Genomic DNA, 18,735 nt, shown 5'->3' on the forward strand with positions numbered 1-18,735 from the left:
AGAATTGTTTAACAAGCTTGCCTGCCCACTTATTATATAAATTAATCCCAGGTGACATACTTCAAGAGATATGCTTAATGTCATCTTCGGTTGTATTATTTTAAAAACACATTTCTGCTAGTTAAAAGGCTTTGAAATTCATTGAAGGCTTGTTCTAGCTTTTTATGTGTGTGTGTGGAGGGTATTTTATTTTTATTTTTCTCCTTTTCCTGCAATTGAAGAGAAGTTAATGACAAATATATTGACTGAGTATTCTAGAACTTGTTTGGGAAACTGTAGTAATTATTCTGCTATTCATTCTCATAAATGTGATCTAGCATATTCTAATCAAATCTGTTATTGTCTTGAACCTTTTGAGTACCATGTTGTGCATCAAAAAGGACTATCTGTCTTTAACTCCAGCTGTCAACTAAACCCAACACAGCCAGTCATTCACTGACCACCGATGGGATGGAGGAGAGAATCAGAAGACTAACACTGAAAACTCTTGAATTGAGATAAGGATGGTTTAACAAGTAAAGCAAAAGCCATGCATACTAGGAAAGCAGAACAAGGAATTCATTCACTGTTTCCCACCAGCAGGCAGGCATTCAGGCATCTCCAGGAAAACAGGGCTCTGTCACATTTGATAGTTACTTCAAAAGACAGATCCCATCACTCTAAAGGTTCCCCCAGTTTTTTATTGCTGAGAATGATGCCATATAGTGTGAAATGTCCCTCTCATCATTTGGGGTCAGCTGTCCCAATACTCTTAACTCCCTGTGCACCCTCAGCCTCCTTGATGGTGGAGTGGGGTGAGAGGGAGAAAAGTCCTTGAGATGTGTAAGCACTGTTCAGCAATTACTAAAATATCCCTATGTTATCAACACTGTTTCCAGCACAAATCCAAAGTAGCACCATACTAGCTAATATGAAGGATACTAATTCTATTTTAAAACCAGCACATAAAGACACAAGGCAAAAAACTAGTTGCAACAAAGGAAATCCAAACTGCACATTAGGAAACTGAATGCTTAACTGCAATGACAGCAGTTAAGTACCAGAACAGGGAAAGGGTGGAATCCCCATCCCTAGAGATATTTAAAACTTGATTGGAGAAGTTGTGAACAGTCTTATTTAAGGTTTTAAACTATCCTTCATTCAAGTGGGGTCTTGATTTCCAGACATTCCTTCCAACCTCTTTTTTTTCTTTGATTCTGTGATCTCACTCCACGCATACTACTTGAAATTACAAGCATTTAGAATGTGGAGGCTTCATCTCCAGTCTTCAATATTTTCCTTGTCTGGAAACTTATTTCATGCTAGACTAGGTTCAAAGGTAGAAATTTTCTTCTTCCTCTAGGAATGTGAATGAATTTGTGCCAATTAAGTCAGTGAGATTAACCAAAATACTCCTTTAAGTGTATGTGGCAGACTGTGTGCTATGGATAATTGTATTGGGTCTTGGCTGAGGTGAAGTTCCATTTTCCCATAGCAGCCCTCACAGTGCTGTGCTGTGCATTCATAGCTAGAAAGGTGCTGGTAAGACTCCAGTGTTTTGTATACTGCTGAGCAGTGCTGGCACAGCATGAGTGCTGTCTCTCCAGTATTCTGCCCCTCATCAGTAGACTGGGGATGGGTAAAATCCTGGGAGGGGACACAACTAGTACAGCTTATCCAAACTGACAAAAGGGACATTCCATACCATGTGTCAGCTCAGATATAAAAGCTAAGGAAAGGAGGAGGAAGTGAGGGGCATTTCTTATTTACATTTGCCTTCTGGAGCAACTGCTACATGTGCCGAAGCCCTACTTCATGGGAAGTGGCCAGACATTGCTTGCTGTTAGGAAGTAGAGAATAAAGTCTTTTTTTTTCCACTTTGCTTGTGCACACAAGACCTTTCACTTGTGCTTTGGTAAACTGCTTCATCTCAACCTACAAGTTGCTTTCCATCTTGTTTTGTCTCCACTGTCCAGCTGAGAAGAGGGAGTGATAGAGTAGCTTGGGGACCACGTAGCATTCCACCAAGGTCAATACATCACAATAGTCTCTCTTCTACTGCTCAGCATAATCAGTCTTTAGATATGCACACATGCAGTTGCCTCTCAGTAAAAGGTATGAATTAGGGGATCATAATTCCTGTCTCTATAGTAAGTTAAACTATACTTATCACATGAAATTTTGAGTTTGGATCAAACTACAAAGAAAGTTTTATCACAAATTGCTTCTCAGACATAATCTACCAGTCCCTTCTCTTTCTCATTCACAATAATACTATAACCCTTAGCATTTTCTCACAATTTAAATGCTTGTGACCTAATATTTCATCTATGTATTTCATTGCCTACAGTGTAATTAATTCCTTCCTAGTGTCTAACTCAAACAACCTAGAAAAGAGACCTGGTTAATTTAAACCTGTTGGGGTTAAGTTATGCTTTAACCTTGGTCTTAACATTTACTACTCTCTCTCCCTTTTCCCCCTGTATTAAACTGTATTCAATCTGTGTCCATGAAACAAAAGCTGATTAAGGGACTCTTTGGTCATTACTTAAATCTCAGTTTTCTAGTCCTTTAATGAAGTGCTAGGCAGCTGTGGCTGTTAAATGCATATGTTTCTTTTGAGGATTACACATTTACTAATGACTGCAAGATGACTGTTTAGCAATGTATTAATAACTAATTATGAACTTATACTTATGCCAAATTGATTTTTGAAAATTATTTTAAATTTAGAGAAATTGACTAGATTGTCAAGAGATTAGAAAAAAGTGAATGCATAAAATCTTAGATTTTAAGTAATTTAAAAAGCAACAAAGCAAAACACTTGGATTTTTCTGTACTTAAAGGTCTCTTCCAATTAAATGCAAAATTTCCATAGAATGTGCAGAATATTCTGAATACATTTATAGTTTAAAATACATTTCAAATCATTGAAACACAGATTTTCCCAGAAAAAAAAAATTATAATCACTTCATCTGTCTAAAACCTGTTTTTATAATTATTAGTGCTTTTACTCCCATTAGGCATCGGCAGCATAGTTAACAAACAGGACTTTCCCTCCTGGCAATGTTGTGGCAAAAAAAGTAATTTTCTCATGACAATGCCTCCATATTTAGAAAAAATAGAGCAGATCTCTTTAACCATTTGAATGAAATGAGACATTTCACCACAGAATCAGGAGTACAAATCTAAGTCCTCTTTTTTCCTTATGAACAGATTTCACCACCATGACTCAAATGAAATACATAGCTATTCATTTTGAAAGGGGAATGTACTGACTTTGTCTGGGATGAAGGTAACTTTCCTCATAGCAGCCTGTAGGAGACTAGAGGAATGGTTGACTGGCTCAAAACAACCTGATGGGAATCGGTGGGGGAACAGAGTGAGCTCTGTGTAGGCGGGGTGGTGCACTGCTCCCCCCACCCCCTTGAGCCTTCTCAAACTGTGCTGAGTAGCTCAGGAGCATTTGAAAAGTCAGCTGCTGACCTGTACTGTAGTGGGGGTGGTTGACCTCATGGGACCACCAGGAATATTCTGGGTCTGTGTAAAGTATGAGATTTTGGTGCTGAAATTAGCATAAGCCCACCTGGAGGGCCCCAGCAGACCGGAACAGATAAGAGCATGGTGAAATATGTGCTGTATGGCACACTCCACTACCCTGGATTTAAAAGCTGCTGAGACCATGCTGGATCCTTGGGTGGTGACTATCTTCCTTTCTCTTTTTTCTTTCTCTTTTCTTATCTTCTTCTTCTCAAAATATATTGCAAAGTGGACTAAGGAAAATTCCACTCAGTGCCTTGCTAAGTGCCTTGTATCTGGATATGTTAAAGTTCACTAAGTTAATCTTTGCCCAGTACTTATTCCATTGGCATGTTCAAAAATTTGCAAGTAAAAGTTGTTTTTGAACCTCTGGAGAATCTTATTGTTTCTCCTATGTGCCATCGAGAGCAAATCCAGCTACCTTCCCTTAAACCTACCATGCAGACTGGGGCATTACACTGCCCGTATGGTGCTGTGTTTTAGATTTGTGGCCAAATCAGTGTTGATAGCAATATTTTGACTTTTACAGAGCACTGCTTATTCACTATCGAGGCCTTCTCTGTTTCCCACTGTTTCCTTTCTCTGTTTCCTACTCTGCCCAATCAGTGAGTATGCTGGGGTCACACAAGAGTTGGGGAGAGACACAGCCAGGAGACCTGATCCAAAATGACCAAAGGGATGTTCCATGCCATGAAACCTCAGGGTCAGAGGTAAATCTGTGGGAATTTTCCCAAGGTGGCCATTGCTTGTAGTATGGACATGGATCTTCTGGTGATGTGATTATTTTTGTATCGCTTGTTTGTTTACTTCTTTTTTTTCGCTTCACTTGTTAAATTCTCTCTTTACCTCGACCCATGAGTTTTCTATCTTTTGCCATTCTGATTCTCCCCCCGATCCTGCTGGGGGAATAGTGAGTGAAAAAGTGGATAGGGACATATTTGCCATCCACAAAAAGCGAAAGATTGGTCATTAACTAGCTATGTAAATTTTTATTTAAAATAATCCATAGAAATTGATTTAATTTAATTAATTTACATAGCTGAGTAAGCAAGGCTGGGATAGAATAATTTATTAACAAAATAATAAGATTTGACTATACTAAATAGTGAATATTGCCAACAAGTTTTGAATAAACCACTGCTCTTTAGCGAGGGAAAGCTTTCCACGAGAAATCAGTTTGTCAGTGTTTGGCTGTAATTTTTAGAGGCAGTATATAAAATCGTATTTTTTTCCAGTAGGTCAGATTTTGGTGCCTCTACTGGTGTTGCATAAAATAAATTTCCTTTGTCTGAAGATAGTCAATTTTGGAGGATGCAAAGATCTCAGATGGAACTGTATCGACATAAAAGTGAATGTAGAAACGAATCACGCTTTCATTTCAAGAAAAGCACGTAATGCACAAATGACCCCAAGTAGCCACATTTCTTTATACATTTGAATGGAATATTTTTCAGAATATTTTTCAGAAAATGGGATTTCTTTTAGATTTTGGTCTGCATACACATGTTGTGCTTTATACAAAAATGTATAATTTGAGATGCAGTTGTGATTGATATATTTCTAAAAGCAATAGCTGTGAGGCAGGGAATATCAAACATACTTATTGTGGGGAAACATATATCAATTAATCCAACTATTTATTTTACATAGAACGAAATGTCATCTCTCAAGTATGTTTACACCATGCTAACCTGACATAAACAAATCTACCTGTGGTGAGTTTTATAATAGAAATATTTTTCTTTGGAACAACTTGCCTTCCATTCCAATTCTGAGCTTTGCTGTAGAATGGAATGCGGTAAAAGAGCGATAGGCAACAAAGCAAGGATAGGTGAGGTGATCTGTTTCAGATAAATATGAGAGTAATGAAGATAAAGGCCATCTGATATGAGTGGAGAAAGGACAGGTTTTTTTATTACCACGTAACACCTTAAGAATACAAGAAGGTGAAGACATTTCCAATGTTTTTAGACAAAATGAAAAAAATTGGAAAGGAAAATAAAAAAGGAAGAAAGGAAGAAAGGAAATGCCTAAATAAGGAGGTCATAAACAAGGTTTTCATTTTTATCACAACAGCTAAAAATGATAAATTAAAATGAAAATATATGAAAATATTTTCTCATATGGAGCTTGGGATGATGAAAATACTGTCTGTGTTGGCTGTGATACGACAAAACCCTACGTAATTTTGAAGAAAAAAAAGATTAAAACAGATAAAAATAATTTTTTAAATTAATTTTGCTTTTGGCACAAATGCATAATTTTTTACTTCACATAAGACTGAGATCAGAATTCATTCTGTATTAGATTATATACCCAGATTTGAGGAAATTATTTCCCTTCTTTTCTCTTTTCTGGTCATCTGTGTATAAGACAGGTAAGTGGGAGAATATGGGACTATAGTGAGACAGTTTTGATTGCTAGAGCAAGCAGTAAAAGAAATTAACTTAAGTAAAAGAAACAAACATTTCTGGAAAAATTCCCATGGAACATGACAAATACTGTATACCGCAAGGGAAATTTTTGTTGTCATAGTCTCACATTGTGTAAGAAGTTTTAGCTGTATTAAAAATTGACTTTGTTGAACAGCTTATACATTTGTATATCAACATGGCTAGCTGTTAAATAATAGACATGACACCTTATTATGCAAAAAAGAGAGTTTCTAAGCACACAGTAAGGTACCTTTAATTTGCATCTAACTAGAAAGCAAGACTGGAGTGAAAAATAGAAAGTTGTTAGGACAGTTAGAATCATTGACCATGAGTAATTTCATTTAAGTCTAGTAAGGAATGCAAGAGTTCACTGAGCTCAGTGTTGAAGCAGTTCTTTATTCTTATTTATTTGAAGAACTGTGGTATAGAAGCTTAAAAAGCCTTGGAAGGTCTACAAACTTTTTAAAATTTGCTCCCATTTTAAGGTCTCTGACAGTTTAAATATTTGTATGAATGATACTTAACTTCCTTGTTTTCCAGAAGTCATATGTATGGTAATTTGGAATATTTTGTTCTACTTTTATCAAGAATCCAAAACTTGCTCCTAAGAAAGCACATAAAACAATGCAAAAAAAATCAATCTCTGGAATTTTTTCTTGAAAATAATTGAGACTTCAATATTGAAAATTAGGGGCTAATAGGTAACCCTTATCAATAGAAAGGTTTGACTTGGTCCTGCTCCAGTATGAGAACCTTTAGAGTCTCAATTTGTTCGGTTAAAGAAGCATTCCAGAATCAAGACTTTAATGAGATTCAATAAAAACCCATATCAAAGGGACTATGGGCACAGCACTGTAAGGCTTCTAAATCATGTAAGTATATAAAAGTATACATATCTATATTTGTTGTTGTTCCAAAAGAAGGAAAACCCCAAAATTATTAATTAAACTTTAAGGGCATTATTTTTATATTTTACATTTTTTGCATTTTTTGAAAACTGCAAGTTACTACATTTAGTTATTCTCAGGATAGCTGGTCCCACACTTTCCCCTCATATGTACCTTCTATATAGTAAGAGAGGGATAAGAAGCTTTTAAAAGTACAAATTTGTGAGTGTATAATTTGAGGAACTGTATTCTCAAAAAGTGTTCAAATTTTAAATAGTAAATTTTAAGCTCAAAAATTTCTTCAAAATCTGTTAAAATGAAAACGGATTTTAGTTATCCTACTGAACAATACCGCTCAATCACTGTAGCACATGATATTTCAATGGTGTATTTTATTTATTTACTGATTAAATAACTAATCCCTTTGTTCTTGATCCAGAAAGCAGTGAAAGTCTCACAAAGATTTTTATTCACCTTTTATTAGATTAGATGAAACTTCAAATAAAATAAGTCAAAAAAATAACATTCTAATGTTTACAAAACATTAGAATAGAGAATTTTAAAGTTTACTAAAGATAGGAATATTGTTTCTGTCAAAAAGAGAGATAGGTGTCAGGAAGAGAATAAGAAAAGAGCAAGCAAGAAAGTGGCAAAATTTCTGAATGATAAATTGGTAAGATACTGAAATTTGAGAAGAAAATAAATGAAAACTTCTACTAATCCTGATGGTTTCAGAAGGGGGCACAGCAGAGTCATCACAATATCATGAAGTGCTCAAAAAAGCATGTGGATGGGGCATATGTAGATATAGTTTAGTGGTGGGCTTGGCAGTGCTAGGGGAATGGTTGGACTTGTTGGTCTCAGAGGTTTTTCCAATCTTAATGATTGCATGATTCCATGCTGGGAGCTGTTTGCTGTTCACAGGAATCAGAGCACTTCTGGGCAGAGGGAAAGGCTGCAGCTTGTCCCTCCTGCAACCTTGGCCAACAACATCCAGTGGGGCTCATGGATGCTAGACAGTGGGTCCTGGTAGTGAAAATGAAAGTGAACTCTCTGGAAGTGGCAGGAGAAGGGGTAGCATGGGAGCATCACTGCAAAAATCCAGCAAGGCAAAGCACACTGGACAACAGGCTGGGATGTGCTTGGATGTTCCTCAGAGAAGGATCCTTGTGCTGCAAGATGTTCCCACAGCCACCCCTGTAGGCACCCTCATCCCTGATTCCAGCATGTATCTTGGATTTGCACTGAAAATCAAGGGATCAGAGGCTGGGAGAGGAACTCTGTTATCATCAGACATGGGGTGCCAGATGTGCTTGTAGTCTCGTGAGCTGTCCCAGCGTGGATTTGCCCCACAGGCTGACTACTACCACTTCCCCTGCCCCTCTACAACCTGCAAGGGGACACAAGGACTGAAAGGATCACAGAGAGCCAGAGAAAGACATTTGTACCTACCTCACTGAGAACTCTTTGGGAAGTACTATCCTTGAGAAGCAAGCCCCTTGCCTCCAAAAGGATGACCTAAATCTGTAGTTTTCTTGGGGAACACCAGCACACCCTTAAGAAACTCTGGCAAGGTTGAATTACTTCTGATCCTCTCAGAACAGGTACTCTAGCTCAAGCTCCTATTGCATCAAGTATGTTTTCCAGGTTCAGACTACTGGCCTTCAGTATGTCCAGCTAGATCTTTAGGTCCACCATGTTGTGGAAGTGGACCTTCAGGACAGGGACCTTCGCAGCCTAAACTGCCCGTATATATGCTTTTGTATCTGTGTCCATGGCACAAGGGGCAAAAGAAAAGCAGGAGTGGGCCCATGTGTTCCAGTGCTCAGGTTTTGTGCCATTTCAGTTCCACAAAGATGCAGATAAGGGGGAGAAAGACAATGTTGACAGAAAAACTTGCATGTAGCTTCACTGAAAAATCCAGTCCATAAGGTCCTTTTGCAAAGGTATCTGTAAAAAAGAAAAAAAAAATCAACCAACCAAAAAACAATAAAAATAAAAATTTGAAAAGGAACAGGATTGAAGATATTTGGGAGTCTGGAAGTCTGTTAAGGCTTGACCCAGAATCCTTTTAAATAATTTTTACTGTTTGAGGTGGGTTTTGAATCAGTCCTCTTGCATGATGCATATAGCAACATTGAGATACATGATATATACTGCACAACATGATGAAAAAATTGAGAAATTGAAATTTAAAAAAGATTTGTTGTTCATATATAACCCATACGCCATTTTCTGTACTTAATAATCTTTAATGGATTTCAGATTAGGCAAGATTCCTAAAATAGTATTTTGAAAGCTTTTATACTTGTCCAGGGACTATAGGATGATCTCAGAGTGGAATCTTATTTTCAAACAGGTAGAAAACCAGAAGTGAACTCATCAAGAAGGGCAAATTCTGCTTCTGGTTTTGTATATGAAAATTATTCCAATTAGTCAAAAGTGCAAACTTGGCCCCAAGCGGTGGAAATTTTATTATCTCAGAGCTTATTCCTTTAAAGAGCTAATAACTGCTCTTTTTCCATAGACTGTAATTTGTAGGTATATGAATCTTCTTAGAAACTCCCATATCCATACTGAAATACTTATTTCTACAAAGTAGGTCACCATTTATGAAGAAAGTCACGAAGCAGACTTTATTCGTAGAAGAAGTTTACAATTTGAGTGCAGTGAAGTCTTTAAAAATTAATAAACCACAGAAACATATGCAATCTTTGGTCATGAGAGCTACCTTGATGTCCCCGGAAGCCCTCTACAACAATCTCTATTGAATATAGTGACACTTCAGATTAATTGCCAGATTCTCCCCTGCTGAACTCAGCCACCAAGCCACTCATGACTCAAGCAGATGTTTCTGCCCTTTAAGCAAACTGCAGCATGTTTGTATTCCCATATTCCCCTACCTCCTTCACCTGTGACAAAGGCTTTTACCAGAGACATTACAGGAATTTTACCCATGAGAAGCAAGATGCTGGCCCACCAGCAGTGCTGTAGAGTAGCCTAAGTTTCGATCAGCCAGAACACAGAGGAATCTAGGAGATAAAATATTACAAAAAATATCAATTAGATTCATCAGTATAACTATACTGATAGTTACTGCATTTAGAAGGCAAAAGGGGACAGCACGCTCCTTGAAAAGTTCCCCAGGAAAAATGTATTTGTCTGAGCTCATTTCACTAAAGATTTTCATAAAGTTAGAGAGGGTAAAAAGTAGCTATCTGAGATAAAGTGGCTTTCTGTGTCCTGAATAAAGCTAAGCAGAGGGAGAGTGGACAGCGTCAGGTAACAGCAAAGCAGTAAGACCAAAAGGTGTAAGGACCAAAGCAGTACAGCAAGTCTTCCCTGGATTCTTTTGTAGCCCTCAGGCACCCTGAGGAAGACCCCTGAGGGGATAAAACCAGACAGCATTCTTGCAGATGCTGTAGCATGTAGCACCATACCCACAGCTGGAGACTCAGTGCTGCTAGGAACAGGGCCCAGTGCCTGCAGCTGGATGTCTGTGCACAACCTCTACTGTCCTTTTGATCTCCCCTTCTGAACATTAATGCTTTCCTAACTCCCACACAAACTTTTGTGGTGTCCTGTTATCCTTCAGTTCCCTCTTAAGGAGACAGAGAAAATATGACTGACAGTTTTCTTTTACTACATTTCAGTTGCTATTTCAAAATACTTAGTCATCCAAATTAAATTGGATTGAAAAAAACTGTGGAGTTCTGTGTGTGTGAATAGGCTGAGCAGAACTCTATGGGAATGGCACATTTCTTCCTGAATGTGTCACTTTTTCAGTGATATTCCATTTCCATTCCCACATGATTTTTCTTCCTTCCTCACCTCCCTTCCTCTGTCCCCCTTCCCCCCAAAAAAATCTATCATTTTTTCAGAAAAATTTGGAACGATCTTTTATTTGGGAAATATTTGTCCATCTACAGGGTTTGTGGGTGTTTTATGTAATTTTAGTTGGTTTCCTTTCTTGTGAAATATGTGATGTTAATCCGTTTCTCTGACTTTTTTTTTTTTTTCATAACATTGGGACCATTTTTTAGTCCCATCCAAGCTTTCAGCTGATTTCTTCTCCACTTTCAAACCCCATTTTGGAAATCTTAAGAAGATTTAAGGCTTTGCCTTTTCAGTTGCGTGGTTTTGGCATCCCTGCTACCATCATGATCATTGAAGTAAGATGCATTTCCTTCCTGCCCTTCTTGTCTAAAACAACATAAATATGATATAACGATGAAGAGACTGGCACCACCTCCTCTTTCCTTTTTGGAGAACAGATGACCAAGTGCTTTGGGGAAAGGCATAAATGAACTGCGTCTCTGAAGCTTGCAACATGTTCAAAAGCTCTGGGAAGGGAATCTATTTATTTTTGCTATAGCCATGATCAGGAAAGGCTTAGGTGTTTCAAAAAAATATTGGATTTTTAAAGATTTCAACTTACAATTTTAACAAGTCTCTTTTATCTAAAATTGTGATATCATTCAAAGATGCAGCTTAAAATATAATGTTAATTTTAAAAAAAATTAAATTACAGAAACATTCTTTAACAAACTATTAGTTCCAGAGTGTAGAGAAACTAGGTTATCAAAGAAACTGTCATGGTGATGTAAAATTTATTTATATTTGAACAACCTATTTTGTTTAACTTGAGAGAATAAGCTTTGCTTTCCAGGATGAAATCTTCCCAGAAAGTGAAAACAGAATCAGGCTAAGACAAGCATTTGACACAGATAATAAGAGTATTAATGTTAAACTATGTCAGTTATAACTAACTGAAAATAGGATCTTTTAATGGGAACATCATAAAACTTTAATCAAACACGGTTAAACCATTCTTTTTAAAAAAGGAGTATGAATCCTTTCTGTAAGTATTAAAAGTAGAAGTTTTAAATACAATAAAATATTTTAGAAGAAAAAAATATCTACTCTTTTTTCAATCTAGATTATTCCATTGAAACATTCATGCATTCTTTAGGAGGTCTGCTACTGCCATGGATAATGACAGGGCCCTTGTAACCAGCATATTTTAATTGCCATTTTCTCTTTCATGCACTTTTTTTCAAGTCAAATATTTCATTTTTTTCAGGATTCTAGGAGATGTGTAGTACAAAAAAAATAACATATTCATATTAATTTATGCTCTTATGCTATTATTTCAAGGCAGAACATAAATAAATATAAATATTTTCTCTTTATTATCATTTAAAAAATTTGAATTTGGAAACTTCATATTTCAAATTAATTTCCTGTGTCTAGGAAAAATAGCTGCAGTACATCTCTTGGGGATTGATGCAATCTGTGTCTTATTTCACCTTTGCAAGTCTGAAAATATTTATATGTGTATGTATGTATGTTATATCTCCAGAGCATTATAAGCAAGGATAATTGATAAAGAATTTCTGAAATATACAGGGAAGGTATCCCTGTTACACTGCCACTGTAGACATCTAAGTTTCTTTATAAAGAATTATCTAAGGGATTTTAAAAATATAATTTTTTTCTTGTTGTTAAGGTTAAATTTTTTCAACCTGTTACCAGCAGCAAGACTGTTTACACATCACAACTGTCTATAGGCACATTTAATCACAGATAAAGCCTTTTTGCTTTCTTATTGCACTCCATGTTACTACCCTGGCTGAATCACTGCCACCCACTAGATATAGCCAAAATGTTAGCAACTGTGATGAAGAGAAGGAAAAAGAACTAACTTGCTATACAAAGCTTTATGCTGTGATGTTTTATAAAGCTGACACTGTCAGTCAATGCCCATCAGGATTGCTTGTGCAAAGCCCAGGGCTTACTATTGATTTAATTAACTGGAGTTGAGATAAAGTTCAGTTATGCAGTGCAAGAATTTGCAGGATTTTAACAGGATTTCACAGAATGTATTGTGAGACAGGAAAAACACAGAACTGTATGGATGAGACACAGCCCTGGGACCAGTGACTGACAGACTAACAGAGAAAACTCCAGGTGTATCAAACAACTGAGCAACATGTTCTGTGTTACTGATATCTGAGATACAAAAGTTGTAAAACATATGCAGGGGAGTTGGTTCTGATTTCTCTTTCTATTACCAGGTAGCAACACAGACCAAGAAACTAATCAGATCAGCATTCACTGTGTGATTATCAGAGGAATAATACTTTTTAATATAAGTGAATTTAAAAGAATATAATGCTCATTTTTAAAAGAACACAATGTAATATCACCAGTGACACAAAGACCCATCTGTTAGGCTATATAGGTAACTTTTAAAATCTGATTTTGTCATTTGTTCCCTTGCAGGTTTTTATTACATTTGATTCACAGTGGGAAAATGAATGTACGTGACAAGATTAAAAATAAGTTTGTTTTTAACTACAAGCAATTAACAAGTTCTCTTTTCCACCTTCAGCACGTACCAGTCATTTTATTTGTATATATGTGTTGTATACATGTGGTTATGTGTCTGCACTTTATACATATTACTAAAATAGTAACAGTGTTGCACAATATCTGCTTCTTTTAACTTAAACTTTGTCTCAAAAATCTCTCTTCTGTTTGCAGATTTGTTGAAATAAGTGTCTCTTAAATCATGAAATATGTGGCTCTTGTGGACTAATAACTAGAAATATTAATCAGAAATATTTATGTGAGTTTAGTTCTCCCATTTTACATCATAGCTGCTTTAAAAAGACTTGGTGAATCGATCTTAGATACCAGTGTTTCAAAGTTCTGCTTTGTAGGGAAAAAGCTCCTTTTTCCTTCTAGGAAGCTGGTTGCAGAGTATTCCTTGCTTCAGACCTCTCTTTGCCACGTTATTGTTGACAATATCGTAGGTCTGCCGCCATCCAACAATCAACCCAACCTGCTCTCATCTCTCTATCTGATAGCACTATTCCCATCCTCAGTGACAGCCATCAGCCAACCTTTGTTTTCCATGTATAATTGCAGGGGGCTCAGTGGATCATAAAAAGGCCAAAAGGAAGTTTTACATAAACATAGACATAGACACAGATACAGACACAGACACATACATATAGTTACAGATACAGATGGTATGTATACACACACACACACATATTTCTTTATGTATGTATATGTCTCTATATATGTGTATTTATATATATGTATATAATAAAAGCCTAGATCTATCACATGAAATCAATGCAATATACTAAGCAATGTAAGAATTAGTTAAGAAACTTATTCTGAAAATAGGTCAACTGGAGGAAACCATTTTGGAAGTATAAAAATGCTGTTGTCTTAGAAGATTAAAATATTTCTTTTTTTCCTCAAAATTTTAGGAGTCATTTGTCTTAAAATAGTAAGCTGAAGAAACTCTCTATGTTTTATTCAATAATGTTGGTAAAGAATGGTACATTTTGTTTCACATGAGGCAACTGATTACGTAATTATTCAGATGCTAACAACCTTCATTAATGCATAATAAATTTTATACAGCTGTTATGCAATTTTGTTGTACGTCGATTCAATATGTTTTTAAATATCACAAATGACCTCTTCATTAACTGTCTGTGAGTGTCTGAGACTTAGCTAAAACATCCCAAAATCAGGTGGCTCTGGTATCTGGAAAACATACATGGAACAACACACGAAGCAAACTGTTCTGAGAAGGTCAAGAGTAAGATACTATGATGATAAATAATAAGAATATGGTGATAGGTAATTTGGGGCAGATGCAGCAGAGCCCCTTTCTGATGGTAACAGACAGTTTGCCCAGAAATGTGGCTTGTCTGCCAATTTATTTTGCATTCCTTTAATGGAAAAACTCTTAAATATTACAGGACAAAACCAAAGAAATTTCCAGATAAAGCAATCAAGTAAAACTCCTTGGCATAGAGTGAAGGTTGAACACAGGTAACAACTTTCAGAAGAATGAGCTTTAAAGTCACTGAGGAGGAAATGACATATTTATACAAGTGAAGTAACAAAATTAAGATGACCTTTAAAAACAATAAGAGTTAAGCATTGCATGGCTTAACAATGATCAACCAAATGACCCTGGTTATGACCAGATACACCTTTTTGATAAGGATGTGGTGAAAGAGTAGAAAGAGCACAGGTTCTTTTTCTTACATTCTTTCCTCAAGCATCTGCAGCTGGTCACTGCTGGAGACAGGATACTGCTTTACAAGAACATTTATTCTTCCCCATAAGGATATTCTTGTTTTGTGGCACATTCTTCTTTTTTTGGTTTTTCCCCAGACATTTTAAAGTACAATTTCTTTGAATTAAATAATTTCCCTGAATAAATACGGCCTAGGTAAAGGCTATTCCCTGGTAGTATTTGGGAAGGCTTGCAAATTAAAATAGGTATTTCAGAAAACGATGCTAAGCAAGATTTTACTTTCCTCATTTGCCTGTGGAATATAACAATAGCAGTCAAAAACCTTCTTCTTTCCTGTATATCTAGTGATTTTGTCGGTGTTTAATTTTATATTACACATCTAAACTACTCTATGCTCATGCTTCATAGTTTTACTTGAGGATATGTTTGGCTTCAAAAAGAAATATCTGTATAAATTTTTCATGATTCACTATGTGTTTGAGACCACTTATGCAGAGTTACCAGTGTAAAAGCAGTTTGAATTGCTTTAGTAAGCAATATGCCTTAGCTTTTCACAGGTACTGGCTCTATTGCTTGTTGCTGTTGCTTTCAGTGGCAGCAAACAGTTACCAGTAGATGTTACATTTATTGGACCAACTAGCACTCATTAAAAAGTGTTGACACTTTTAGCAATGCAGTACTTAGAACATGATTCATTTATTTCACATTGCTTAGCAAATCTATTTTTCTTTTTGGTTTTGTTTTCATCTTTGTTCTACATCCATTATCAAGAAAAACCTGTCACATGAGCTTCTCATCTTTGTGGAATGTCAAGATTCTTCACAAACTCAGTAAAAATACAGTAAAATAAAATAAATAAAAAATACCTATCCTTTCTTTTGTTTTTACAGATTTCTGACAATTTTTTTGACGTTGGTTTTTCTATTACACTTGGATATGACACAGACACAAAACTGTTCTCATTCTTCTGTTTTTTCCTTGCTTCCAACCTTGTGCTAGGAGAGAAAGAAAGACTAGTAAAACAAGTATTGAAATTATAAAATGGCCCAAATCAAATTAATATTGTTCTGAGATAATTTTCACATTAGAAAGTTAGTTGAATAACAAAAGTCTGGGAAATAAAATGCGTATTATGTATCCAGAGTACAAAGGGAGAGATGAAAGTCCTTAAAGATAAAATGAGAATGGAAAAGTACATAAATAAGAAATAGTCAAAACACTAGAAAAATTGAATACACACAGGAGAGGTGTAAATATATAAAAGAATGCTACGATGTCAATACACGAAAGGGTACAAAGACATAAAATACCTTATTCAAAATACAGTAAATGAAGAGGTGAGAGCACTGGTGCGCATGCAAGCAGAGATGAAGGAAGCAGAAGAGAATCGAATGGAAAATATCCAGTTGCAAACAGAAAAAAAAAAAAAGAGAGAAAACAAGCATAAATAAAAGTGTAAAAACAGCAATCACCAACCAAAAAATAGTATGACAAGAGTAGTATAGAAAACATAGAGATTATAAAGAATAGAGTAGCAATAGTGTATTTTATGCTGAATTCTATTTACTATAAAAAGTTTGTTACACTCTTACTAGGTTGAGTGAATTTTTCCGTTGCTTCCTTGCTTGCTATTAACTTTTACTGTCCTGTTTTATCTCTCAACAGCTTCTTAAGATGCAATATTGTATGATTACATTCACTATTGGACTCGTAGGTCAAATTTAATCTTATATATTTTCTGCGCAAACCCTGAGAAAACACAGTAAAATTATAGACAGATTTTACATTTTCTTAGTAATTTGTTTTTCCATCAAAGTAAAATGTACAGTCTAAGAAAAAAATTTGTTTCGTACATCCATGACACGTCTACCAATATTAATAAAATAATTTTTAATAGTCTCTGATCTGCTATTAATCTATTTCTGAAGTGCAATACATTAATTACATTATATGTCTATAGGATTAGAAGTTATTCTATAAGCAGTGTAAGCATAATAGTATGTTTTCCATGGTAGTATATTACCTCCAAATATAATATAATTATATAATGTATAATAGTCCCTTTCATACTCTATGCAGTGCTGATCCCTCCTTCTCAACAAGGATGTATTAGAAAGGGAAAAAATTCACAGAAGGGTGTGAAAAATGACCAGTTGTATGGAATGGATTCCTTAAACTGAACTTCAAATTATGGCTGTTCATTCTGGAAAATGGGCAACTGGAGAGACTATGACATACATCTACAAAGTGTAGCATGAAAATGTGGAGAGGAATCAGCTTTCTACTCTTTATTTCTGCAGTGGAACCAGGGATTATCAGTTAAAACAGGCATTTAACTACTACAAGTTTGGTTGGATTTTTTCGTTGCTGTTGTTTAGGGTGTTTATTTGTTGGTTTGTTTGTCTTCCAAAAAATAGGTATTTTTTCTGATAGTGTCAGGATTAGTGAGAGAAGCTGAGGAAAGCTGTGGCTGTTAAAGCTGAGATGGATACAAATGAAGGTTGGACCAGTTCATAAGAGAAATCCTCTGAAAGTTATTGATTGCATAAGCCACCTCATTCTCATGCAATCTGTGAGTACAAATTGCTGAAAATTAAAGGAATATTCAATGGACATATCAGTCTTATTCTTATTTTTCATAGTCATCTGCTTTGGGCAGCTTCTGGGGAAAAAAAGATACTGTTTTAGCTGAACTTTTTAAAATTCCTAATGCAATGCCTTTTATGTTCTTATCATTGCTGAGCTTTGTATACATTGATGATTTGCATCCTCTAAATTCCATCACTCCAGCCTTATCACTCCAGCAATAATTCGGTGTTCCCTCATCCCCATACAGTTTACAACACAACTGTATCACTCCAGCTTCCTCAGGCTAATCTCTACTGCATCTCTTATTTTCTTACTGTCTGCCGTTGCTTTGACTCCTAGCAGCATACACTATAGCCACAGTAATGTTATATATGCTTGTGTAGTACAGCATGTTTGTTTGCCAAAGGACACAATTTTGACAAAGAAAACACTCCAAATGGCCACCATTTAACAAATAAATGATTAGTGCCTGGTTTAATTGTTAGACAAATAATTTGCCCTCTGAATCAGACTATTGAAGGTGAAATGACCGCATATATCCTAAGAGTTTCTATTTTGGTATTTTTAACTGAAATGTATGTCTTTCCATATAAGAGCTATGTGTGAACAAAAACTATTTTACTAAAGAAAAAGCCTCATTGAAAATACATCAACCCGCTCTATTCTAACCAGACAGATGTAGTGCAGGGTTGGCTGCACTGTGACAACAGAGGAGCTGAACATAGTACAAGACAGGATGAAAGCCCCTCAGACTGACAGCCTATGCTTTAGCACATGGTAAAACGTGGTTCAGTACTTGGTTCAATGTTATTGACTGGGTGTTTCAGGAGACAAAAAAACGTATGTGTGTGTATGCTCATCTGTTGTGGTTTAACCCCTGCCAACAACTAAGCGCCACACAGACATTCACTCACTTCCCCCCAGCCCAGAAGGCTGAGGAGAAAAGAACTGGAAGTGGTAAACTTAGAAAACTCAAGAGTTGAGATAAGAACAGTTTAAAAATATTATAATAGTAATAATAGTAATAGTAGTGTAATAATATAATAAGTATAATAATAATTTGTAGTGGAAAGGAAAATAAGAAAGAGAGAGAAATAAAACTCAAAAAAGAGAAGTAATCCAAATGAAAACAACTGCTCACCACCAACTGACTGATGCCCAGCCACCTAATTTTCCCAATCTACAGTGTAAATATTTACATCTGAGCTGGTCACACTAGATATGTGACTGGTC

At 35.9% G+C, this 18,735-nt stretch overlaps 1 long non-coding RNA gene across 1 annotated transcript; it reads left to right on the top strand.

Moving 5' to 3' along the window:
• Positions 1-2,049: 2,049 nt before the first annotated feature.
• On the top strand, positions 2,050-4,222 carry LOC108497611. Its single transcript, XR_001874900.1, has 3 exons — positions 2,050-2,094; positions 3,197-3,275; positions 4,127-4,222. It is a non-coding gene; the product is annotated as an uncharacterized LOC108497611 (long non-coding RNA).
• Positions 4,223-18,735: the final 14,513 nt, after the last annotated feature.

This window comes from Lepidothrix coronata, unplaced genomic scaffold (genome assembly GCF_001604755.1).
Source record: "Lepidothrix coronata isolate B3197 unplaced genomic scaffold, Lepidothrix_coronata-1.0 Scaffold50, whole genome shotgun sequence".
Classification (NCBI taxonomy): Eukaryota; Metazoa; Chordata; class Aves; order Passeriformes; family Pipridae; genus Lepidothrix; species Lepidothrix coronata.